Genomic DNA, 26,919 nt, shown 5'->3' with positions numbered 1-26,919 from the left:
TAGAGGGCCAAAACATTCCTAATGAAAATTAAATTGCACTTATAAACTAGCCACTAGAGGGTGCTAGAACTGCACAAATGGAAATCAACCTGACCTTTTATTTTTTTTTAACAGATGTGCTCCTTTTAAATATTGTGAACATGACGACGACGATATCGTGGCAGTTTTAATATCGAGACATCACGATATTGCCCTGATCGTGACATGTGATATCATCGACTATTAATGGCTATTACGCGATCTGCCTGTTTTTGTCACTGATTCACTGTGCACTAACGAACACGAAGCGCGTTGTGCGCGTGAATCAGTGAGCTCATGCGACGATGTCGTCCTCCCGTGACCCTTGCCTGTTCCGCCGTCTGCATGGCTGCATGCTCACACGCTCTCTCTATCTCTCTCCCTCTCTCTGCTCACTCGCTCACATCAGACATGTCATCTGCCGCGTCGCGCTCCCAACACTCTCATGGGAACCGCCTGACCCAGATCTGTCTTCTTCCTTGGCGAGCTTGACCACGCACGCACGCTCACACTTGAACAAAGATGCACTTGACATTTGGGTCACCGACAAGACATCAGGTGAGGACGGAGGAACCCAGGTGACAAGGAGAACCCAGTGAACCTTTGCTTCGATATCGGCCCTGTGAGCGCGACAATACACGCAGTCGCACACACCTCGCGGTTTACCTTTCAAGCCGGGATTGTCTCTCACTGTTGCGTCCGTGTTCTGAAAACACGCGAAGGCCTTGCTATTCAGAACCGCGTCGGTGCTTCACTCAAGGTGTGTTATTTTCTCGCCGCGAAGGAGCACTTGTTATGCTCGCGAAATCGCATGGAATCGGAGCCAGCCAATAGGAAAGAGCCCGAGCGACAATAACGGCGGGTTTTGGCTGCTTTCGATCATGAAATACATTCAAAAAATGACCTTGAAGAACCAACACTGGGAGCCATGCAGCCGTTTTTTTTTTGTGATTTATTAAAGTCATACATTTTGAAGCAAACATCTGCTAACGGTAAAATCGAAGGAGAAGAGCAAAAAAAAAAAAAAAAAAAAAAAAAAATGTTTTCATACATCCTATCCTACTCAAAACAAAACAAGCTGTTTCTGTTTACACCACTTTTTTTTTTGTTTTTTAGAAGGAAGCGATTCACAGCAAAGGAAATGTTTTGTTTAACAATTTATTTCAATTTATGTCAAAAATTAATTAATTAATTTTAGGTCTTATATTTGTTTTGGTTTTTTGTTTTTTTTGTATGGACATGACATTTTGTTTTGATTAGAATTGCATTTGGCCCAACTGACCTCAATAAATGGACATTTTGGCCAAATCATTTGCGCAGCTGTTTATTTTATAGCCACTTTGATTGCGTCAACAAGTGACAAATACAAGTCGATATATTGTTTCGTACTCGGACCATCCTGATGCGGCATGAATTGAACGAGCATATGTAGTTGTATAAAAAAGAAAGAGAGAGAGAGAGACTACAAAACTGGAGGATTATTCAAAAAATGTCCAGTTCATTTTTGAATAAGACATTAGTGAAAGGCATCCCCACCAGTCTACAAACAACAACCATGGCCACCTGCGATTCAGGTAGGTTTGCCCAGGCAAGTGACCATAATTATCCTTCATATACGAATCCGACTGGAATCGGAATCCGACTTCCTGGTTTGAAATCGGAAAAGTCCGACTTCCGACCTTCCTCGAATGCAGCATTATTAGACTCACCACTCACACATGTAGGTGATTACCTGATGAGGGACACCTGGTCTGCTCATTTAACAAGACGCCAAGTCGGCCATTTTGGAGATGCTTTTCATCGGATGTATGCTACTAAGGCTTTGAAAGCACACTTTATTGGGTTATCACGTAGACAAGTACTGAATCTAGTATAGTAGTCTACTAGCTTTCTAAGGTTTAATTAAGTTTCCCATCTCAAATGAAAAATGCATCCATTAAAGATCGTAACCACCGAGTAGTTGATTGTGCCTACCTACCCAAAAAAGCATACAACATTAGCGCTTCTATTGCTCCAAGCCTACAATGTGCCCATATATATATATATATATATATATATATATATATATATATATATATATATATATATATATATATATATATATATATATATATATATATGACCTATAGACAACACGACTTTTTGGGTTATTTATTAACACATTCATTGCCAGACCAGAGAAAAAAAATGCATAATTTGACGTCTTTTTCCGTCAATGGCAGTGAATAAGTTAAACATGGTAAAAATCAATGAAGCAATTATAAATTGTTGATATAATGTACAGCAGGGTTGTCCAGCATTACTATCGCGGCAACACATCATCAGTAGGGTAAAACTAACCTGATATATGGAGATATATATATATATATATATATATATATATATATATATATATATATATATATATATATGAGGAGTTCATGACCATTAATGTGTCAGCGTTTGCTTGTCCGGACTCCAATTACAGAGAGGAACAAGAGCAGCAGCAGCAGTCGTGTTGTCTATAGGTCATTACTGTTATACGGACTGTGGCCAGTCACTACATTACATCTTTAATGGCCACCGAGGTGTTTGGCCTATTAGGCTTCTGTTCTCAAGCCATGTGGTCATCGTGGAAAGAGACAAATTCTGTAGCATGCATCCGAACGTATCACATCATTATGAGCTCGTCCAGATGAAGCGAGCGCGCGCGCGCGTGTGCGTGAGAGAGAGCGTGTGTGTATGTGTGAGTTGACAAACTTTGGGTAGCGCTTGGTGGACGATAGAATCCGCAAATGGACGCCACCTTCAGCAGCATGAGGACAAGTCGTTTGAGCAGGCTGATGGAATTTTACAACTTGGGAATACAATATAGAAGATGTAGCATGAGAAGGGGGGGAAAAAAAAGTAGATTTCCATATGTTTGCAGCAATTAGCATTAAAATATAACCAAGTTTTATCATTATTCACAAATCTGTTTAGAACTGTGGCAAAATCAGCTTGTTTGCAACATGGCCCTGGTTGATCTCTTGTACTCTGCTGCCACCTGTGGTCGTTTTGCAATTACTACCATTGCTTCACCCGTTCTCTGCAGTTCAGAGAAGAGAGAGAGCAGATTTTTCCTGAGGAAACGCATAACTCAACATCCGTAACAGGCTTCTAATTCTTCTACCAATCGCTTTTGGCCTACAGGCGGACAAATGACATCGAAGCTTATAGGAGGACAAAGGACAAAATCAGATGCGCAGTGGTGAAGGGGTCGCTCCTGAAAAACTGTAATCAAAAGGGGAAGAAAAGAGTAATATTTAGTTGTGAAAAAAAAAATAGCAACGTTTTTTTCACTCAGAAATTCTAAATACATTTTACAGAGTTTTGAGAACATTTTAGCAGTTTATTAAAAAGAAATGATTCAAGCGTTGAGAAACAAACTCGTGATCATCCGCTTGGGCGGCAGTGACTCTATCACATGAGCCATGCCGCTCTTGCTGTTTTGCCACTTTACTGTATTGCTGGTGTGTCCGAAACGAGACCAAAACTGGTCTCTTGGAAATAACAGGATTCTGCCTGACACCATCAATTTTGTAAAACACTACAGGAGGCTCATGTCTTTGGTGGCAGAGCGGCTGCCTTCCAACCTGAAGTGTTTTTTTTGTTTTTTTTAAACAAATTTGTGAAATGTACTCAAAACTCTGCTTGTCAAATTTACTTAGATTTTCTGAGCAAAAAAATCCAAGTTTATTTTTTATTTTTATTTATTTATTTATTTATTTATTTTTTACAGTGAACTGCATCATAACCACCAAGTAGCAAAGAGCTGTAACCAGTGAACATCAGGCGATGGGCAAAAGCCTTTACAAGGTCACCATGTGACCTGTGTGCATTCTGCTTCAACAAAGTGCAAATATACATTTATTTATTTATTTATTTTTTATTTTTTATTATTATTATTATTTTTTTTTAAGAGCTCAGAATTGTTCATTCGGTAGTCTTACCGATTCAATGTCTTATCATCATTGCTCTTTTTTTTTTTTTTTTGCGTGCGTGCGTGCGTGTGCGTGCAAATACGTATAAATTTATACTCATTAATTCACCTAAAGCCTTATAAATATCCCATTACCCTTCGCCTTAACCAGGTACTTCAGAATCTTGCCAGAGTCGTGAAGTTTAAATGGTCAGGAGACCAGAGAAAAGGTCAGAAAAAAAATAAAGAGAAAAGAAAGATAAATCAAAGTGAAATCCAGCACCGACCAAACACTTCCTGCCTTCCCCATGATTACAAAATCAAAGTCTTACGCCAACCCCGGAAGCCTCTAAATTCCAGCAAATTTAGCGAGATCTCAAGAGACCAGAGGAAAAACTAAAGAGAGGAAGGAGGGAAGGATCGATAAGGCAGAGTGAGATCCATAGAAGCCAGTACATCCAATCCATCAAAGTGAAATCCAGCACCAACAAAACCCCTTACAAAACCAGAGTCTTATGCCAACCCCAGAAACCTCAAACTTCCAATAAATTGAGATCTCAAGTGACCAGAGGAAAAACTAAAGAGAGGAAGGAGGGAAGGATAGATGAAGCAAAGTGAGATCCACAGACACCAGCACCCACTGATTCAAGGGGCTGTGGGAGGGAGAGGCAACTTCTGTTTGAGTTTCAGTAGATGCTGGCGCGACGGATCTGGCATGCATAAGGACCGCCACCAAAGAAAGAAGCCGCCAACCGCGGTCCAGCAAAGCGAGCACATATACATATGTGCAAATATACATTTAGAACACGCACTTGACAAATTCCCCCAGGAAAAAAAGTTGTTGCTTATTGCAATTTTTTTTGTCTGATAGAAGCATTTTACACAGCTGCAAACGAGCGATGTCAGACATCTTTTACACGTCGGGAACAAAAAGAAAATTGAGCTGCAGTCTGGTATGGATATCATGTAAAAATTCAAATATGTCAAAAATGCAGTGACTCAAAAGTTGTAGTAACATTTTCTTCCCACGGCGCCATCTGGCAAAATCACCACCGTCTCATCGGTAAAAGTATTTTTAAATGCAGTTGAAAGCTCCGTATGCATTTCAGTGTGGACGCCTGCCTTACGGGTGGCTAATTTATGGCTGCTTTTGCTTCCAAGTTGCCTTTTAATAAGCAAAACAGAGTCATAAATAACTCTTAAGAATCACTAAATCATTCGACGGTAACTGCCTTGTGTGTGTTTTGTCAGGTGACATTTACAAGTGTTTATTGTCCCCATAAAAGGCTTCCGAGAGTGCCATGGAGATCAATATCTCTTCTGGATGCAAAGTTGCGCAATAAATCATTGACGGGATTCCGGTTCCCGCACCTTTCATAATGGAATTAGCAAGAGATGCTTTAACTACAGTGAAATTGTCGAACGGGACTTTGAGACTGTCGGTCGAGAGTCCAACATAACGTGAGGAATTTCTCGAGAAAAATCACCCGACAAAAGTTTTTAATCTGGTTTTGAAAGCATTTACACTTGCGGCTAGCTTCAGTTCGGTTGGCAGCATAACAGCTAAACGCTGATACACCGTGTTTGCTTTGAACTCGAGGCTCCACTAACCTGAGTCTGCTGACCTAAGAACCCTTCTGGGTTCAACCAGCAGTTCTTGAATGTATTCAGGACCGAAAATTCTGTGACTTACAGACTAGTAGCTTAATTTGATTTTTTTCTGACCTGGGAGCGCGAAAGTGGATTCTTTTATTTTCACAAGAACGTGCAAAAGTAAAATCAACCCAAGTGAGACCTGTTTCATTTTCTCTGCTGCTGACCATCTGCTTTGCTTCTACGGAAGGTACAGCAGCAGATAGATATGAAATCACTTTCAATCTCAAACTCATTTCCACCCAAAATATGTCTTCCAGGCCCTCTGACCCCGAGTGTCGTGTATCTCGGCCCATCTGTCGCAGACGTCGCCGGCGCTGGCTGCTGCGTTTTACGCAGTCGCAGATGACCCCGACGACGCCGAGCCGGCAGCAGATGTTGGAGCCCAAACAGCTGTGACACCAACGGTGGGTACGAAATGGCTCACGATGATCGATGACTTTGGCCAAGTTGCTCCACAACGGCCAGCTCAACAACTTTTGTCGGAAATTCAGTCACTGTTTCATTTCCAACAGTTTGGTGCATTCTTGCATCGAATAATGCAATTTAAAAAAAGGATTTTGCTGATTTGTGCTACCTGGCTGGCAACCAGTTCAGGTTGTAACCTGCCAACTGCCGAAGTAGGCTGACAATGCATTGAGGCTCTTTATTGTTGATGTGTGACTGAAGATGAGTTTGACATTGAGGACTTCAAATGTGAATTTGAAAGTGTGAAAAGCCCTTTTTTCTTTTTCTTTTTTTTTTTTAACACCACAGACATTGGATATGTTTTCATCCTACTGCCAAGTCCAATTAGATCATCTTTTGAAAATCAAAGGGAGGGGGGAACTTTTTTTTTCAAAGATATCATTACAATTAAAAAAAAAGAAAAAAAGAAACCGAAAGTAAAGCATTTAAAAATGCTTCAGAATCACATTTAATGCAAATGTTCCATTTCCATGGATCGTCAAATGTGTCAAATTCGCCGTTACAATGAATACAAACAAAAGCATTAGTCAGGGTGACAACACTATCAGTGTGGGTGGAACAAAATGGGATGAAATGCAGTAAACAAAAAAAAAAACAAAAAAAGTAGGAAGGAAGTCATTTTGGAGTTCAAGCCCAGAAACAAGCTGATGGGAGGGAAGAAGGATGCTGTGGCTGCCTCTTGCTCCGCCCCATCCGGCTTCTTGCTCTCACCTCCCCTGCTGAGAAGTCAGCTTTCATGTTCTTTTCAAAGTCTCAGGTAATATTACCCCGGGCAACCTTGACAGAGCCTGGGGCAAAGGCAGCGCCTCGGTTCGACACCTGTGCAAACACTCACCCGTGTGGCAGGGAGACGCTGCAAAGCTTTTTCTTTTTTTTCTTTTTTTTTTTTTTTTTTTTTTTTTTTTTTGGGGCGCGCAGACGCATTAGCATTCACGCAATCACTTCCCTAGGCTAACACGCGCGCGCGCGCACACACACTTCGATTGTCTCCACGCCGTCGCTGTCATTAAGACTCATTAAGGCGGATGGTTTTATTGAAGGCGGTTGTGTTGAGGCATCCTCTGAATTATTCATATAGTCTCTTCTCATGCGCATACGCACATATTCATAGGCGCGCTTATTACACATTCAGGAAGCAGAGAAAAGAGCTGCATAGTCTATATAGGTCACTTCCTTCTCCACCCACATCACACTGAAAGTGGAACTGGAAGGCAGCAGGGAGGGAAGAGATGGAGACAGAGAGCTGATTATAGCACACACAAGTGAGGCCTCGGCAGATCAAGGTGCGTCCACCTGAGAGACAAGACTGTCGTCACCTTGAATGAAGCTGGAGTAGCTTGCAGTTTGGCTACTAATTGATTGCTGAAATTGTGTGCACAGAACGAGTCATATATGTTTAAAGTGGCTAACTTGTGGCTGGGCTTTGCACACAGTAGATTTAATTAAAAGTACATCTGACCAATCCAAATGGCCCGAAATTTATAGATTCATAGATCCCATGCAATATTCATCGCATGTAATAAGGGTTAAGTATTCACAATTACGGGGAGACAATAGAAAGAAAGGCGGGAATGAAGAAGTGCTTTGAGTAAATGCACACAGGAGATTTCAATAATTAGAAAAATTATTTTTGACTCATTACTTGTGAGGTTTCATGATTTAACTAATGTTTCTCTCAAATATGTAACAGTGGGAAATGGGGGGGAAAAAAAGGACCCCGACTTCACCGGCGGACTTCAATGTGACGTCACTCTGAATGGCAAAACACAATTTACTCGAGTATAAAACTAGATAGCTTTCTTCATTCGTAAATATTCGACATAACTCCACGTAACGCAACGTACGTGACAGTATTGCCGCTACATCCCTGCATGAAATTATACGGTCGACTACTTAACTGTATGGAATGCTTATGAAATAAGATTAAAACAATAAATGAAGCAAAATTGCAAAAAGATAAGTTTTCTGGAGGTCAAAATGAGGTTTGAGGACCAAAATAAAAAGCAATTTATCACTATCCGCCATTTTGGTTGTTTACGTTCGCCTCGAACGCTTTCAGGTCGGAAGTGGGAAAAGACAACTCGGATATATCCGATTTCCGACCACACTCGAATGCAGCATATGCACGTGACCTTAGCCCAGTGCGTCTCCAATAGTGGGGCTCCAGGGGGGCCCGAGGCTTCGTCAAGGGGGGCGTGTTTGACCTCGGGGAACATGCTTTTTTTATTTGGAATTTTTTCCCCCCTGTCTTAGAATAAAGTGCAATTGCACCTCCACTACATTAGGGGGCAGTGGCACTCTCATTGGCAGAGTGTGCGCAGGGAGCATTCGCTCGGTGGTGTAGGGTTTTTCGCCCAAAAGCTAAGATGACGAAATATGACAAAAGGGATGGGGAGGTGGGGGGTCTTCTGAGATGTTTTCTTCTTCCTAGGGGGGGCATGACAGAAAATAATTGAGAAGCACTGCCTTAGCCAAACTACGTAGACATGTCCAGAATGGGGTATATGCCACGGAAGAGGCGGGACGTGATTTTGCACATCAGTTTGTTTCCGGTCTGGGTTGCGAACGCGCAACCGAGGGGCACAAAGTCGGAAGAACAAGTATTTTTGACGCAGCCCACACGTCGCAAACCGAACCGGAAACAAACTGATGTGCAAAAAAAAAACAGTCCCGCCTCTTCCGTGGCATGTACCCCATTATTGCTAACACATCCAGTTGACACACCGCAAGTGACAGTAAAAAAAAACAAAAAAATTTACAGTACCTTCCCAAGATGTGACGAATACAAATACATGCACGCACATTCACACCCTGCAGGTGACCATTAACATCCATTATCCCTCTTTGTCCTTGTAAACTGTATGCATTCAAGCTTTATTCTTTGAAGCCATTATGCGGGATTCATTTCTGCCTCAACAATGGTCATGATGGAGCTATTAAATCAAGTGACCTACATACTGTCCATATTGTCAGTGTGTGAAATCGTTGCACGCGGAAACAATGAGAGGCCGCCATCGACTCTGACTGGAACGGTTGAAGCAGTTGCGGTTTTGTGTTTCGCCAGTAGGAGGAGCTGGTGTTTCAGTAATTGTAATAGAAGCTTACTATGGTGCGCAAACTTATTTTGTTTAGGGGCATTGTTTTTATTTTCCTATTATTTTTGTATGCTTAGTAGGACTATATACTCATTAATAATTAGTTTTCAAGTAAACTAAAATGGTAAATTTTATGTTGGACTTTTAGAGCACGATTAGGTCATTTCCTGTTGTCGTTAGCATAGCAATGTGGTAGTCGGATGCGGCCACAGCAGCTCTACGTCGCGACAGTTGAATTAAGTTGAACAAGTACCCGTTTGTTCACTAGCAGGCCAAAGTGGTACGTATATGTTTTATTTGTATTTTATATTTTCGATGTTTTGTCAAGCGAAGTTTATTTCATTGTACATTTGTCTCACCAGTTCTACGGTGTGTCTGTGGTAAAAGCAAGGCCCACAGTCAACATCAGTGCAAAGAACTCTTGTGCCTCCGATTTGTGAACAAAACGGCACGCTGACGATAATTGAGTGCAGTTTAAACAACATTGCCGAAAGGGTAAATAGCAGAATTCTGATGGTGACGTCATCTCTGTGCAGCTTTTGTGATATATCACTACACAAGCCCCCCCAGAATTCACCCACAATCAACACTCCGCCTCCGACTCCCGTCACTACTCGCTACATTGGTGACCCCGACATCCGCCTCGTTGACGTTTCCGAGGCTGAGAATTTGAGGACTCCAGTTCGAGTCCAGGCTCCGGCCTTCCTGGGTGGAGTTTGCATGTTCTCCCCGTGCCCGCGTGGGTCTTCTCCGGGTACTCCGGTCCCCTCCCACATTCCAAAGACATGCGTGGCAGGTTAATTGGGTGCGCGGAATTGTCCCTAGGTGTGCTTGTGAGTGTGAATGGTTGTTCGTCTCTGTGTGCCCTGCGATTGGCTGGCAACCAGCCCAGGGTGTCCCCCGCCTACTGCCCAGAGCCAGCTGAGATAGGCGCCAGCACCCCCCCGCGACCCTTGTGAGGAATAAGCGGTCAAGAAAATGGATGGATGGATATATGCGGCAACTTAAAACGGATTAACCTTTTCTCTCTATGTGATACCGCGCATCATTTTGGTTGTGTTTTTTTTTCTTTGTCTCACCCTCCTCGTTTTGTGTTGTCCCGTTCCGCTCCCCCTCTCCCTTGTGGAAATGTTCATTCACCCTCCAGGCTTTATCATTCCATACGGGAACGATAGGAAGGTATGGCAGTTGACTGCCAATGTTCAGCATCCCAGCTGGAGAGCACGAACGGGTTAACACAGACAGGGGGCGCTGAACCCTCTCGGATGCAGCCGCCATCTGCGCAAGGGATCATAGATAGACGTTACAGCGTCCCCCTGAATATAAATTAGCACAAGTTTATTCACGGAGAGCGTCACGTCACGTCGATGAGTCATGACTTCTAATCGGGTGGAGAAGAAAGCTAATGGCGACGACTGCAGGGAACTGCGGCAGGCTGAAGTAAGGTTTGGGATTTCATTGTTTTATGGGAATGTGACAGACAGGCAGGCATGGAAAAATGTGGCCTTGACACAAACACGCGCGCACACACACCTCCCATGAGCCCCTCCAGCTATGACAGAGACTCTGTGGAACCGAGAGAGTCTATTACCGGGACTGGAGACGGCCCTGAGGTACCACATATGGGAGGAAGATAACACATTGAGGCGGCGGAGGAGTGTCGCGACACACTTTGCGCCATGTGTACATGGATGATAATCGCCAGAGGTGGGCAAGTGACAACATTTTAATGGTTCGTCATCGGCACGCCGTCATTTTTTTTCAAGCCGAACTAAACCGTAATCATCAGTCCGTCATTTTATTTTAACAAAGCGTACTTCGTGGATATTTACCGTATTTTCCGCACTATAAGGCACACCTAAAAGCCTTCAATTTTTTCAAAAGCTGACCATGCGCCTTATATATGGATCAATATTGACCCGCAACAGGTCTCGCTGTCAAGACGCTATCCGTGACCCTGCACGATCGGTGACGCGCATGCGCAGGAGATCCCGCCATCTTGGATCGCTAGCTAATACTAATACTTTACCTCAGAGAAACTAATAAAACAGCTGTTTATTCATTTTGGGAGTGAATGGAGTTGTCAGAAAGCTGGTTTGCAATCTATTAATAATGTTTCACTGACCTGTCTGACTGTTTTGTTGACATTCCCTTTAGCGCAGCACCATCTGATGGATGCATAACGTAGCCACAGCCTCGACTGTAGCGCCTTATATATGGAAAAAGTATTAAAATATGTCATTCATTGGAGGTGCGCCTTATAGTGCGGAAAATACGGTACTCGTACTTCATCAGTGATGATGTCATTTGTCATTCATCAGCAAAACAGGCACCTGTCAGTACAGTGACGCACTGCCAGATAGTCCGTCAGTAGGTACAGTAAAATGAAATTAAATTTGTGTCATAACTACTTGAAGAGCAGCACGGTGGACGACTGGTTAGCACGTCCGCCTCCCAGTGCTGAGGACTCGGTTTCGAGTCCGGGCTGCGGCCTTCCTGGGTGGAGTTTGCATGTTCTCCCCGTGCCCGCGTGGGTCTTCTCCGGGTACTCCGGTCTCCTCCCACATTCCGAAGACATGCGGGCAGGTTAATTGGGGGCTCCGAATTGTCCCGTCGGTGTGCTCGTGACTGTGGATGGTTGTTTGTCTCTGTGTGCCCTGCGATTGGCTGGCAACCAGTCCAGGGTGTACCCCGCCTACTGCCCAGAAGCCAGCTGAGATAGGCTCCAGCACCCTTGTGAGGAAAAGCAGTCAAGAAAATGGATGGATGGATGGATGAAACTACTTGGAGAAGCTTGTTGCTTACAGAATTCTGTTGAAAGACACGATGAATGGATGAACTGTTCTACTGCTTATGGTCATCCCTTATTATATAATATATCAAAAGAATGGACTGGCATGAAATCACTTTAAACGGACTATTGCAATGAATCCAATGAAGTGAAATGTAAAAATACACACCACGTTTCTGCAATGAGTAGGTTTTGTGTAACCCCTCTGCCAGATGGGCACTCCTAGAGGCAAGTCGAATCCATCGAACAGATGTTTGAGTGAACACGGTTACATTTGCTAAACAAACGTTGTCATCAATGCAAATACCGCTTGGTGTGTTCGTGCAAGTTCATATTGGCGAGTGGGATATGTTTGCCTCGGAGTCAGAAATTATACGAAACACGCCTGTTGGTACACTCACAGGAATATTTAAGCCTAACTTAAGATTTATGTATTTTTTTACATGGCATATTCCAATTTATTTATTTATTCATTTATTAATAAACATTACATGATACATATTAATTCGTCTAAAGCCTATTTATTTGAAATGCCTAATCCTCAGGTTTATGTATTTAGTATAAATAATTACTCAAACTTAATAATAATGAGTATTTATTTAAAATTCATAAAGTATATTGTTTGAATAGCATAATAATCAGGTTACCTATACACGATAAATTGCATATCGTCGCTGCTTTGTAAAATAGTTTATTTATTTATTTATTTTTACACTTGTATGTTTTTGGGATGAAACTGATTGCAGACATCCCAAAAATAAATAAAGTAACTATATTGATGCTAAACACATGAACCTGAGGATTATACATTTCAAATAAATGGGTATTATTAGACTCATGAATAAGGTTTATTTGGTAAGTTTTGTAAAAATTTTCTTTAAAAAAAAAAAAAGTACATAGGAATTAGTTATTTAAAAAAATACACACATTTTAAAAGTTCGGATTCAATATTTCTGTGAGTGTATATTATGTTGCAGTTTTAGTGTATATATCTAAAACAGTTTATGTTCTTTTCATGTTTGGGTGGATAACTGGTTAGCACGTCCGCCTCCCAGTGCTGAGGACGCAAGATCAAGTCCGAGCTTCGGCAATCCTGGGTGGAGTTTGCATGTTCTCCCCGTGCTTGTGTGGGTTTTCTCCGGGTACTCCGGCTTCCTCCCACCTTCCAAGGACATGCATGCAGATGCCTGATCTCCTTCCGGACACCAGCTCGTGACCACAGGTGAGAGGAGGCCTGTAGACTGACCGGTAAATCGAGAGCTTCGCCTTTCAGCGACAAAAATTCTCCTTTACCGAAACGGACCAATACGGAGTCTGCATCACTGCCGATGCCACGCAAATATCGTTTTTCTGCTCCATTCTTCCCTCTCTCGTGAACAAGACCCCAAGACACTTAAAGTCCATCACTTGGGGCAGGATCTTATCCCCTCCACCATTTTCTGCCCGTGTAGTGTAAACCCCACAATAAACGAGCTACTACTGTACATGTTAAAAGGCTTGCTTTGAAAGCCTTATACTCGGTCATAAAAAACACATGCAGTGTGATTGATTAGCAACATAAGAACGGCTATAATGTGCCTTAATCAACATTCTCTTTGCGTCCTCCGCCACTAATGTATCCAGCCCCACCCACTGTGGCTTCCACTTGATCATTTACGGGGCCATTACACGGAATGACTTGCACGGCTCCCAGCAAGCAGCTCTAAACATGCGATGCATTCCACTTTCTGGCCCTCGATGGCAGCCACAGCAGCAAATGAACTTAGCCAACAATTTGAGGATCAATCTCATCACTTAGCCAATTAGACAATAGGGAGACAGACGCCCATTAACCGTAAGAACCAATCGATAGCCGGAGCCACGGGTTGAGGCGGGCTGTCTGGTTCTCGCTGAGGTCGCCCGGGTTTGGGTGCACAGCATAACACGGGAAAGAAGGTGGCGCTAGTGATGGACACGCTGGACAGGAGGCGATTGGCAGGGATTGGGGGGATGATGACAGCTTGTGAAATGTTGTAAACATGACAAAAAGAGCACCGTTGTGGCCTCAGACAAACAGACACCGCGATCAATGGCGGAGGATGAAGGCAAGTGACCACTTGCCTTGACTCTCTGACAGGACTCCTTTTACATTTTGGACAGTTTAAGTGGCTGATTAAATTTGGTTTGTCAAGTTGAATTTGTTATGTTTTGAAACGGTGCAATAATATGCCGCCGCCGTGCTTGGAGGCCGTTATTGTAACGTAACTAAATATGGCATGCAACCAGATTAGACTGTTGACTTAACGGCTGCGTATTTGCCTTATTTGACATTGTTTCAGCTTTTTGAACGCTAAGTGGATTTGAAATTGAATAAAATCGCAACCTGTTGACCACCGGCATGTGACATGACTGGACTTGTCTTTGGTGGTCTGGTAGATTTATCTTGATGTACGTAGAACATGTAAACATAATTATAACTATATTCAATCATAATTTACTATGTTTTCAAATGACATTCAAATAAATATTTGTCAGACCCTTTTCTTGGGTCAAAAAAATGGGGTCATTGTGTACAAAACAACCTAGAAAGTTGGGTCAAATTGACCCAAATAAAGTGGATCGGTCCATTTTTTATCCATAATTGGGTTGCTTTTGACCCAACTGTTTTTAAAATGCCAAGACAATCATTTTAGTCATATTTAGTAGGGGTGTGCCAAAAAATCGATTCATAAACGAATCGAGATTCTCATTTATTAATCGAATCGATATTAATATCCAAAAATCGATTTTATTTGAATTAGAAAGTTGTAGCCCACGTGCTGTTTTTGTGGAAAAAGGCACTTAACAATACAAAATTAACAAAAGTTTAAACAAACAAACAAACAAAAAAAAAGATACTTTAATGTCTCTATTTGTCATTTTGTCTTGCAAAGCAGACTGGAGTCGATCATGACAATGTTGTGCATATCTGTATATTGAAGCAGAAATCATTTGTCAATCAAATCATTTTGAATCGAGAATCGATTCTGAATCGAATCGTAGACCCAAAAATCGTAATCGAATCGAATCATGAGACAGTCAAAGATTCCCAGCCCTAATATTCAGTGTTTTGTGGTTCAACAAGGTTAAAAAGAAAAGACGGATATGGGCCGGCATAGTTCTGGATTGTTCGGCGATGTCAACTCTGTGACGGACGTGCATGACAGCACATAACTGGGATTCTACTGTGTTGCTGGGAGCACTCGAAGCTGCGTTTTCATTCACTTTCCACTGCACCCAGCCATTTCTCTCCTTCAAAATAACGCGAGGCTCCTCCCCTTTCTCATTTCAACTGCAGAGGGTATAGGAGCAGCCCGACCGAGGGAGATGGGGAGGAAACTGTCTATCAGAGGCAGGCCGAGTCGGGACACGGCCCATAAGGAGCAGCGTAAAGCCCCGCTAGTTATTACCCCTGCTACCCAAGGCCCATTTTATCTTCATCAATTCTTAAACTCATAAGACTCCCCGCCTCTCTCCGTTTCCAAATTGTCCCATCGATCAAGCAAGTCAGCTCCTCCCTTTTCTCCCGCTTTCCTCAGCTTGTTCTGTGCTTTTTGTCTTTGCTTACTACAAAACAAGACAGTGGCGGATTCTCCACATTGTCCCAGGGATGTGAATGTTGAATTCAGTACGGATTTTCTCCTTCACACTGATGCTCCCCTATCACCCAGCAACCCCCCCCCCCCCCCCCCCCCGCCTCTTTAGCCCCTCAATCTCCCTGTCTCCGTCCTGTCTTTCTTTTATGTCTCTGGGCTGCTCTTCTTCTCTTTTTCTCCTTCCTTCCCTTTCCCTCCATCTCTGTAATTATGTGCAGAGACAAAAGCATCTCGTTCTCCCTCCTCCCACTCAGAGCTGTCAGGCCTGGTGTAGGAGAGAGTTAATTTCACACCCGCTGCATGCTTTAATTAAAAAAGGGTGAGGCAGGGGGGAGGGGGGTGGGGGCTTACGGGAAAACAAGGAGGGGTGCATGCACACATCATACAGAAGGGAGGACTTAGTGGCAAAGTGCAGCGGTTGTGTGAAGAGCGCCCTCAGGTACGCGCGTGGAGTTGCGCGGCAGGTGCGGGGTGGGTAATTTAAGCAGCGCGGGGGCGTATAACGCGGCAACACGCGCAGCGTTGGCATCTCCGCTCTTCAGGTGGATGACGCGCGCGCCTGCGTCCCTCAACGGCAACATGAGGCTGTATTTTTATTTTTAGTTTATTTTTTTAGCCAGGGGCTTTAATGAGGAATCAATTGGGATCATAAATGGTTGGTTGGGGCAAGTCGCACTCAAACATGCACGCGTTGGCTTCGATATCGTCTCCACTGGCAGCTGGAGTGTGATTCACACATATCCTTGCAAATATACTCTACGACAGTCTTCTCGTGCAAAGCTAGAGATTGCGCAAACAGCAAACACCGCATTCATTTTGCAGCAACAACAGATAATCACCGTTAAGAATTTGAGAAACGATGATATGGTTAAATGCGAGACACCGTAAAATCGGGTCGTTTGTCACCGTCGCCGCTCCATAGGGCAGCGGTGTGCAAACTTTTTAATTGGAGGGCCACATACAGAAAATCAGAAGGACGCAAGGGCCACATCATGTTATGAGGAGAAATTGTGTTTAGTCCTAAAAATTGTACAAATAATTTATTTGTGCTTTTCCATATTTAGAGAAATGCTACAGTATATAAACCAATTTATTTGTAATCTGGCAGTAGGGTTAAGCAATTTTTCATTTTAGTTAGTTTTTATTAGTTTAGTTCTTTTTAAAAATGCTTATTTTTAGTTTAGTTTGTTAGTTTCAGTATTAGTATTAGTTTATTTATTTATTTATTATTTTATTATTATTATTATTATTATTATTATTATTTTTATAATGTGTATTACTTTTGCGCAATATTTAAAAAAACACCATGGGAGAAACGCCATCTTTTGGTGCTTTTCTATTGTCTGCTGCTAGATGATGTCATTCTTATGTGACATACTTTCAAACGTCATTATTCCGGTTGATATCCAAATAAATCAACTAAAAATCACATTTAAAATCATCCCCAGTGGCTCATGCATTAAATTAATTACCAGAGACTAAAACGAAGAACATGTTTGCTGTAATTAGTTATTTTTAGTTAGTTTTGTAAAAATAAAATGTAGTTTCAGTTTGTTTTTGTTTTTGTTTTTTTTGCTTTTGTTTTTTTTAAAGCATTTTCGCTTTTATTTTATTTCGGTAACAATATTGTTTTTTGAATTTTAGTTTTAGTTAACTAAAATAACCTTTAATGGCACCTGTTTTTGATACCCTCCCTTCTTACTTTGACCATCTCCAAACATTTTTTGTTTTGTTTATTTGATTTGAACTGAATCAAATGCCATTTTTTAGCATATGTCGTTTTTTAGCATATATGAGTGATAATGTGCCAACTGCCAAGTATTTATTTATTTATTTATTTATTTATTTCGAACCATTACGTAAACGCACATAACTGTGCATGTTGACTGCGCTATGAGGACAAGGCAGCTCAGTTTTCATCATTGCAGCGCGCGGACAGCGTGTTCTCCAAATTGCTGTTTTACATGCAAAATAGTGCAGGCCGAGCAACACATATTTACAAAACTGCTGCTTTCAAGCCATTGCAGCTCATGGAAGAGAAAGAATGTGTCACGGGAGCCTGACACACGAAACAATGCCAGAGGGAAGCTGTGTGTTGTGAAGATCCACTTTTCGCACAAGAAATGAGATTCACTGACAGCAGTGCTAATTCTCAGCTGTAAATACAGAAAGGCACATTTTTGAAGGAACAACAGTTACGAGTGTTTAAGTTTACATTTTTTATTTATCTATTTATTTATTTATTTGTTTATTTATTTATCTATTATGTATTTATTATTTTTATTTTTATTTATTAAAAATCATGTCAAATCACATTTATTTTTATATTCCCCACTCTTTGTGAAGTAACTGGAATACTGCAAAAGAAATTTTTGAAAAAAAAAGTTTTTATTTTTTAAGCTATAATGTGTCCACTACAGAGGACATTTTTAAAAACGTAAATGCTAGGCTCAAATGCAGTTAAAATAATTCAAACACTACTTTAATGTGTTCTTAAGAATCTTATGGAACACATGCTAACAACATTTAAAGCCTAAATTTGTTCAATAAAAAGTGTTGTCCACTTTTCCTCTTCCCTAAAAAGTGCTTGCACTGAGGGAAGCCCCACTCCTACACATTTGGTATCGTTGGAAAGCTCTGAATGTCCTCTACAGAGCAAAAAAAAAGAAAAAGAAAAAATAATTAATTCAATCGTATGCACTGGGTGGGAGATATTCAGGTTTAAAAAGGTCCACTACAGAGTACAAATTTGAATTGCTGGTAGTCAGGAGGTTACGGAACTGTCATTTGTAAATGTATAAACCCATGCATTACATTTGAGACATTGTTAGATCAGAAACACTTTGTTGGTTGGCCAAACAAACATCATTTATTTACTTTATCTTACTATTATTTACTCTTTGAATTCAAGCCTATTTCTGTCCTTTAGCTTTTGCCTCCTTTTGTTATTGTCTTTTGGCTTTTAGGTCTTTTGCTACATTATTTGCTACAAAAGTCTTAAAGCTAGAAAAATCTGTGTCTGCCTTTGAGGAATTACAGTGAAGTTTTGCTACAATTAGTTGGTGTTATCTGCTTCTTGCACAAAGTTACCTCCAACTCTCCAGCGGTACAGAAAATGGATGGACGGAATATCGGTGCTGTTGGGGAATCCAACACAGATTTTATGAGAAGAGAATCAAGGCAGAGATGATGCATGGACGTGGTTGGCGACACTTAACAATGAACTAGTTTCTCTGAGCTCTCCTTATTGTTTCAATGAGGGATCCATCGTCATGGCTCATTAATAAATGTGCCACTGCGGAAATCTGCGTCATACACCCAAAAACGGCTGCGCACCCCCCTCTCACCTTACCTATAATAGCACAATGCAGGCAGCCAGAAGATGTTAGACTAAGCTAAGGGAGAGCCGTGCTGATTCCAATTAGCAGTCTGTTGTTTCACACTGTGGGCGATGGAGCTTGTTATTCCAAGCATGGAGAGAGTCTGAAGAGCTCTGCTTCGCAGCTCCCCACCGCGCAATCAGCCTCTGCGACTCTTTCGTCGTCAACCAAGCGCTGATTGCCACATTCATCCGCCGCGGTCTTCCCTCTGTGCGGCGCCGCCGAGGTGCGTTTGTTCACAATGTAGAAACCTGTGGAACAAGGTGGAAAATGGCCCCGATGTGAGAGATGTTGTCATGCCATCACTTGCGTATCTATAAGTAGCGCTGATGAACCCAGCAGCGAGAGGTAAGATCAAGGCAAATAATCATCATTTTCCTGTGCAATCATAATTTAGACTATGAGTGCTAATGCAGAGTTATAAGCAGCAATTATGTGCCTTGATTAAAACCCAGCAAATTACAATAGAGGATTCAATTACATGCTGGAGACACAGACACTGTGTTGGGTCCTCGTATTGTGCTGTGGACCAGGAGATTTACAGAAAGCTGCCTGATTGCGTGCTCGTCAGATAATTGTATTTGGGTGGGTCTGATTGTTCTTTAGAGGCACAATCGTATTTAACTTTTTATAAGAACCTGACGTTTAATCATGTTTCCTCAATAAATAGTGTGGTATTTGAATTGAATGAACTTGTCAATGAGCTTTCCAGATAACTGTCATAATGACATGAATTCTAGCGAAATTTTATGGAGAAGTTGTCTCAAAGAAGCATACAAAGAATAAAGAATGTGGCTTAAGGCAGTAGGACCATTTCAACGTGGTACCTACACATGTGCACCAACTTAACAAATGAAAGACGTAAGAGCCGTTTGTGTTGTGTTTATTTTGTTAATAGTGTGTATTTAAACCTCCCGCCACCTGGGGGAGCAGTGGCACCAATGCGCCCTAAGTCTACTTAATCGATGGGATGATGAGTCTCAGGTGCTGCTAGTGAGGGAAGGCAAGCAGTTTTAGACCCTGGTCACATGGAAGCAAAGCCGTTCCTCAAACAAATCTTGTGCAGACAGAAACATTCCCAGACACACGAGTGTCCAAAAGAAGACGCGCAGGACGTTTAACGGCTGTAATGTATATGCCAAGTCTGGAGTGGCGCTGTAGCGCTGCCACAGTGAGTTAACGGAAGGCGTAGAAGAAGAATCAGGGAAGACGACGAACCACTGATCTGAATAGAATCTTTTGAAGCCACGAGGCCGCCATATTACTCCTCCCAAGAAACGTTTCTACATTTACAGTATCAAGAATAGAGGACATTTTAGACAGTACTTAGTAGAAACAACAGGGGTCTAGCAATTGAGCGATAAAAGAAAAGGGGGTCTTCAAAGTAGATTGAATAGTCGTCTGCTCACGAGATGGGAGGAGTAAGATGGCTGCCTTGCCGCTTCGACGGCTTGCACGGACGTGGATGGGCTATCGGCTATCCAGTAATATATATAGATCACTGAGACGAACGCAGTAATATAATAATAATAACAACAACAACGGTGTGGTGATAATGGTCTGCTTTTCTTGTCTGCTTTTTAGATATGTTTTAAATGAACCAGTCATTGATCACAGTACGCAAAATAGTGTCGGACATAGGTGACAAATGATCACTGATTGTCTGTTAGCTAGCGAATCGGTGCATGAGATAGAAGTAGGCTATGAAATACACAAAAGCAAAGCAATTGCAAAGAAAAATACCCCAATGGAAAAACTTCTTCTACACCCCAACAAATTCATTATACTGTACAAAACTAGAGAAAACCTCATTGTCGTTATCTGGGACTAAAGACTGTCACAGTGTATTCAAATCGAGTCCCTCCTGCTTTGGCCTAGCTTCGTCTCTGACATGTCAAATCCCAAATGAGGCCGAGAGCTCAACAAGAGCAATGGACGAGTGAGCGGGATGAGGAATGGATAGAGGAAGCGTAGACGGGATGGAGGAGGTGAATCGACCCGGGGAAAATAGAAAGGACTTGGGGCACGGCTTGAAGAATAACCGCGTTGACGGATGAAGCAAGACAAGCGGACGGACGGCAGGAGGAGAATATGTTGATAGGACGGACAGGTGGTCGAGTGAGTGGAAAGCAACAACGCAGTGATGGTTTATGGGCAATGGAAGAATACCCGAGGGGACAATTCAAGGTCCCGTGGTGCTATTTTCAGCTGTTTCACATGTACAGAATATATTGATTACCTGACAAAAAAATGATTTATTTTATGTTTTTGTAAGCAGTACACTGCACCTCACAAACTGACTGTTTAAGCCCAAATAATACACCAACACCTTCTTGAATACAATCACTGTGTTGTTGTCTTGCCAATGCTTCCTTCCAATTTAAGATGAGAATTCCTAAATTGAATTGGAATTGATTTAAAGTAACCCCGACGTAACCATTATATCTTTCGCTTTTTCATTTATTTGATGCATTTGCATTTGGAGTTACGTTAAATTGATTTAAGGCGGCGATTAACATCCTCGCAGGACGTTTTCTCCCGGCTGCCGCAAAAGCAAATAAACGGGTTAGATCGTGACAACAGCTTTTTAATTCATCTGTTTGCGCTCTCTCTCCTGTTCTCACCTAAGCGTCACGGTTGTGAAAGGAAGCCAATAAATGAATGCAGAGGAAGATGATGCCTCAAGGCAAAAGGGGAAGAGAGAGCAGTAGAGATGGAGGGGATGTCCACGGGCTTAATGCACCCTGAACGCTCCGGGACATTACTGATGCGAGTGGGTTACTTCAAATCGCTCCCCTCCGGACCGCACGAGTGTTGCACCCCTGGAAGACCTAATGGCTCATTGAAAGGGGTCAAAGGGGAGGCGCTGTGCTTCATTTAGCAGCCGACTCATGATGGATGAATGGAGGCAGGCACGGATGTCGAGGAGAACGGCGTCCTGTTGTGCGTCTCGGGAGCAGGGTTCCACCGGGGGGGGCCTCCTCTTTGGAGATGTGAACGCGAGTGGGCGGTAATGGGAACAGACGCAGGTGGAGGCAAAGGTGAATAACGTCTTTCAAGTTCAAAATTCCCGAGCCTTCATATGGATGTGGATTTTTAAAGCTCTGCGTCGACATAAATGAAGAAGGAACTGAAATTACGTGTATAGATGTCGTTAGAAAAGGATTTTCTATTTATAAAACATTATTCTTCTCATATGTTGAGAAAAACAAATATTTAAACATAAATAGTGTGCTTTGTTCCACAAAGGAGAGTTTGGTTCCATATAGTTTTTTATTCTTTCAATTGTAAAGAGTACCAATATACAGTATTTGATACTATTTTGCTTAGTATCTTTCCTTGGTTTAGCAAATAATAATAATAACAATTTCACCCGAGCACCCAGCAAGAGAATTACCGTCATTTCCGGACTATAGAGCGCATCTGATTATAAACGACACCCAATACATTTCTAAAGGAAAAAAGCATTTTGTACATACATAAGCCGCATGTGCCTACATTGAAACATGAGATATTTACAAAGAAAGACGGTACACAGAAAGAGTTTTTAAAAGTTTAATAATATACCTTAGCTTTTCTTTCCAAACAGTTGCCCGTGAAGCGGCAGTAACACAGCAGCAACACGGTAGTACGGTACGGTACGGTAATACGGTAGTAACTAACAGGGCTGTTTAAAAATAACATACCGATAAAAGTCACTCAGACTGACACTTCTTGTATTTTCCAGGATGAGGGTCTCATCATGCTCATTTTATTCATGCACAAAACGCAAAGTTACAAAAAACTTCTTCGTCTTCCTCGACATATATATTCCACCTGTCTTGCTCTTAACCTTTTCTGCTCGAGCGCCCCCTGGCGGCCGTCAGAAAAAAATGCATATATTGGGGTGGGACGATACGGGTAAACCACGATTCGATACTGTGACGATATATGGCTCACGATATCGATAATATCACAATACATGATATCTAAATAATTAGCAACATATCACAATATGTGACTGAAAAGGCCCATAAAAAGGAAAATGTCTAATTCTGCATTTATTCAATGCCAAAACTTTGTAAAAATGTACAAAGTTCTGCATAGTGCCTGACTGCCTCTGAGCCTTTTAACTGTAAACATTGTAAAGTGAGACAAAATAAATTGCATAAACATTTCTAACATAACACTGTACAACTGGATACAATATATCGATATCTACCGTCAGTGTATCGATAATTTATTGCAACAGAGAGCGCAACAATATATTGCAATATCGATTTTTTTCTCCCAACCCTAATTAGCCGCATCATTGTATAAGCCGCAGGGTTGAAAGCGTGTGAAAAAAGTTGTGGTTTATAGTTTGGAAATTACGGTAATTCATCACTCGTTAGTTTATGAATCACAACCAGCATTTTACTGAAAATATAAGAATTTCTCATGTAAAAAACTAAACTGAAAAAACTAATAGAACATTGGATGATATTTTAAATAACTGAGTTAATCCACCTGCTGCTTGTGCTTTGGCTCATGTAAATCATTCATTTAGTGCAACCTGAAAATTTTAACTTACTGTGTTGACTTACTTTTCGTTTTTCATTGTGTGTGGTCATAAATGAGAATAATTAAGTTAGCTTTTTTTTTTTTTTTTTTTTTTGTTTACTAAATGCACACAGACCTCACAGTTTAATATGAAATTATTAGCGGGAGAACAGAGCTGGGATTTGATCCCGCAACCTCTGAATTCTGATGTAGATGTGCTGACCAGTCAACAATTCCCTAAACTGAATTCAATACAAATTCTTTAAATATATTTTCCCACTAAAATCAACAAATTACTTTTTTTTTTTAATTGCATAATGAATTAATGTTCTTGGCTCTCTCTCTTTCTCTCTTTCTCTCTTTCTTTCTTTCTTTCTTTCATTTTTTTTTGAATGAACTTGTGCCTCCTGAGCTCCAGACATGTCAGTCCCAACAATCTGAACATTTTCCCGTTTGAAATAATCTCCTATGCAAAGTGGTGGCTTAATGCCCACTCATGCGTGTCGTCTTCACCAAAATTTGCGGGGACCCAAAATAGCTTCAAGTACGACTCGTACCGGCGCCCTATTGAATCAATGATACAAAAAATAATAATAATTGTTTCGGAAGGAAAAATGAGCAAATAGCAAGTTGTACCTGATAAGCTAGCCAGTGAGTGGATTTTTTTTTTTTTTTGCAAGGATTTGCGAGTGAATTGCTCACCCAAATAATGAGGATGTTCCATTGCCAAGAAAAGTCAAAGTCATTTTGTGCATTTTCAGGGATTTTTTGGCCGAAAGTACGAAGAGAAGTGTGCAGACATGAGTTAGTGAGCGACTTATCTGAGATGGAGAGAGATACAGAGGGTGTGTGGGAGGAGGCAGCTATGCGAGTTCCTAGGAGAGGCTGGCGGGGTGAAAGGTCATTATTGACTGAATGAATTTTTAAAGAGGGCCCTCGTCTGAGGGTGGAGGCGAAGCAACTCTGTGTGTGACTCGGTGTGTGTGTGCGTGTGTGTGTGTGTGTGCGTGCGCAAAGTCATACTAAATTCTACCACATCTTTTTTTTTTTTTTTTGTCCTCATTCGGTTTGTTGCATGCATTTATGAAAATGTTTCACAGGTTGCTTCATCCAAGTATGATTTGACTGTAAAAAAAAAAAAAAAAATCCAAAAAAAGCTAGTAAGGTTATCGTAGTTGTATTACAAATTTCTGACGAGAAGTTTTTCTTACATTTATGACTGACACTAACTTAATCAAAAAAAAAATTGTGTTTTTTTTCCCGTTTTTAATCAAGTTTGCACACAAATGGATTTACATTCAGTCCGCTATGAAAGGAAAAATTGATCAAGTATCGTACAGTACAAAATATTGCATTCAAACTGAACCACGCGCTATTATAGAAATATATCTCTTTGAGATATACGGCACACAGACACTAATGGAATAGATTTAAAAAATATATATTCTAAAAAAGTTCTGTAATGTATCCCAAAAGTTGGCTCAAGTTGAAATTTTGAAATTCAAAATATTTCAATGTGTACAAGGGCTAAATGGTTCTCTTACGATTACATGTTTTAAATGCCAAACTGTGCTTATAAATGAGCCAATATGTGAATAATTTATTGCAATATTTCTGGAAAAACATTCACCTCGAAAACAAATGAAATAATTATAGTTTATGTCTCTACCAGGATTAAGATATGATATTATTTAATTTACAAACAGTACAGTCGGCCCAACTTGTGTCTGACTAAGGTTTAAACTTCTCAGGAAACATGACATATTATTGGCAGGGAATAGAACTGAAAAATTGAAAAAAGATCCCCCCCTCTCTGTTATCCACTGAAAAGCTCACATATTCGCTGTTTTTGCCCTTTTTTTTGCACCATCTTGGGGCATTTGCAAAATGTACAAAACCGCAAATAGGCAAGTTGAATCCTACATATCTATTAGAGTAAGTTGCAAATGACATATCTCGACTGAGTTTCAAACTGTAGTTTGGAGCTAAGTTTAGCTGAGGAGGTGGAAAGATAGGAGAGAATCGTCGTCTCAGGTACGTGTGCACTTTTTGTTGGCAGGCTTAGCGTTTTGTGATGTGCATTGATTGGTGAGTTTATAAACATCTGCGTGTCCCCACATTTGGTTTGTGTTTGCAGTAAAAAAAAAAAAAAGCGCTCCAATTGTACAAAACTACTCCATCAAAACAAACCATGTAACAAACAAACTGGCAAATAAAAAGCAGATAAAGTAGCACACAAAAATGGAGGAAATAACTTCAATAATTAGCTGGTGAATCGAGCAGGCTGCAACACGACAACAACAACAAAAAGCTGAGTGCATTTTAAAAGCAAGACTCCAGCACATTATCCTCACCCGTGCCGGTGAAAAGAAGAAGAAGACATGCTGCTATCTTCCATCTACGCAGGCGCTACAGACGCCATGTTACATACATCACCCAAATGATTTTCAAGATTGGTGGTCGCAGATTATTTTTACATCGTGTAGCCTATTAGCTGCTGATGCTATCGCTAATGTTCTCGTGCCACGCACGCTGCGTCACAGGATAAAAAAAGAAGAGAGTCATTTAAGGTAACGATTCTCAAGAGCAGTTTGAGATCACATCTTGAAGGTCTCGCATCTGACGTGTTTTTTTTTTTTTTTTGTGAAGTTAATCGGAGTTTAACGGTGGGGGAACTCCATAAAATGGCCTCGGTCCGGTTCCTCAAAACGTTGAACTGTGTGCTTGGTGTGTTAGCATCAGCCTGCATTTATTCTCCCTCTAAACAGCTCCGTCGTCAGCTCCTCTTTTTTTTTTTGTATTCTGCGATGCATCGTGTGCACAGATTACACCAAATCAGCACGAGGACCATAAAGTTGTGGAATCAGGGATTGATTTGATTGTATCAATGTATATTAATGCTGCGTAGCTCAAGCCCGATAACATATTTTAAGACCCTCCCTGACCATGCAGCCTCTATAACTTGCATCCGCGCAAGGAAGGCTGCTATATTGATTGCCCTTTAACAATCAATGGCGAGCTTGATTCCAGAAGAGCCTCTGAGAGGGGACGTGTTTGAAGCGAGCCGCTTGAGCTAAAGAGGCCTGGTGAGGAAAAAAACAATACCCGGCCGGGTTCTTTCTCGTCTTCGCAGTGAAAGGACTTTTAGGCCACAACCTGCAGCTCCTTGGCTGTCGGGAACAAGGCCAAGTGAGAGTGAAAAGAAGCCAGACGCAAGGATTTTATTTTTTATTTTTTTTGGGGGGGGGGGGGGTGTTTTTATTTTAGGTGGGGAGAAAAATGATGGGAACTTGGCAGTGCGTCCATGCTGCAGTGTGATCGGAAATGTATGGTCAGTCAGTGGAGCCTGGCAAATAGCGGTTGAAAGAGGGAGGAGGGTATTCAATCATACTAATGAGGGAGGGGAGAACTGGAGGGATAAAAGAGGACGCATCGCGGC

The 26,919-nt window shown here is 41.5% G+C and overlaps 1 long non-coding RNA gene across 3 annotated transcripts in view; it reads left to right on the top strand.

Moving 5' to 3' along the window:
• LOC144031239 (uncharacterized) overlaps positions 1–26,919 on the top strand; it is a 47,587-nt gene that overhangs the window by 4,778 nt on the left and 15,890 nt on the right. The window contains exons 1-2 of one of the 3 annotated variants that reach the window (XR_013287471.1): positions 8,808–9,454; positions 13,005–13,187. This is a non-coding gene — a long non-coding RNA (uncharacterized LOC144031239). Of the gene's footprint in view, positions 1–5,871; positions 6,019–8,807; positions 9,455–13,004; positions 13,188–26,919 lie in introns of those variants that run through there. The other 2 variants (XR_013287470.1, XR_013287472.1) reach the window with 2 other exon arrangements.

This window comes from Festucalex cinctus, chromosome 12 (assembly GCF_051991245.1).
Source record: "Festucalex cinctus isolate MCC-2025b chromosome 12, RoL_Fcin_1.0, whole genome shotgun sequence".
Taxonomy (NCBI): Eukaryota; Metazoa; Chordata; class Actinopteri; order Syngnathiformes; family Syngnathidae; genus Festucalex; species Festucalex cinctus.
This window is presented reverse-complemented; position numbering and strand designations above follow the sequence as displayed.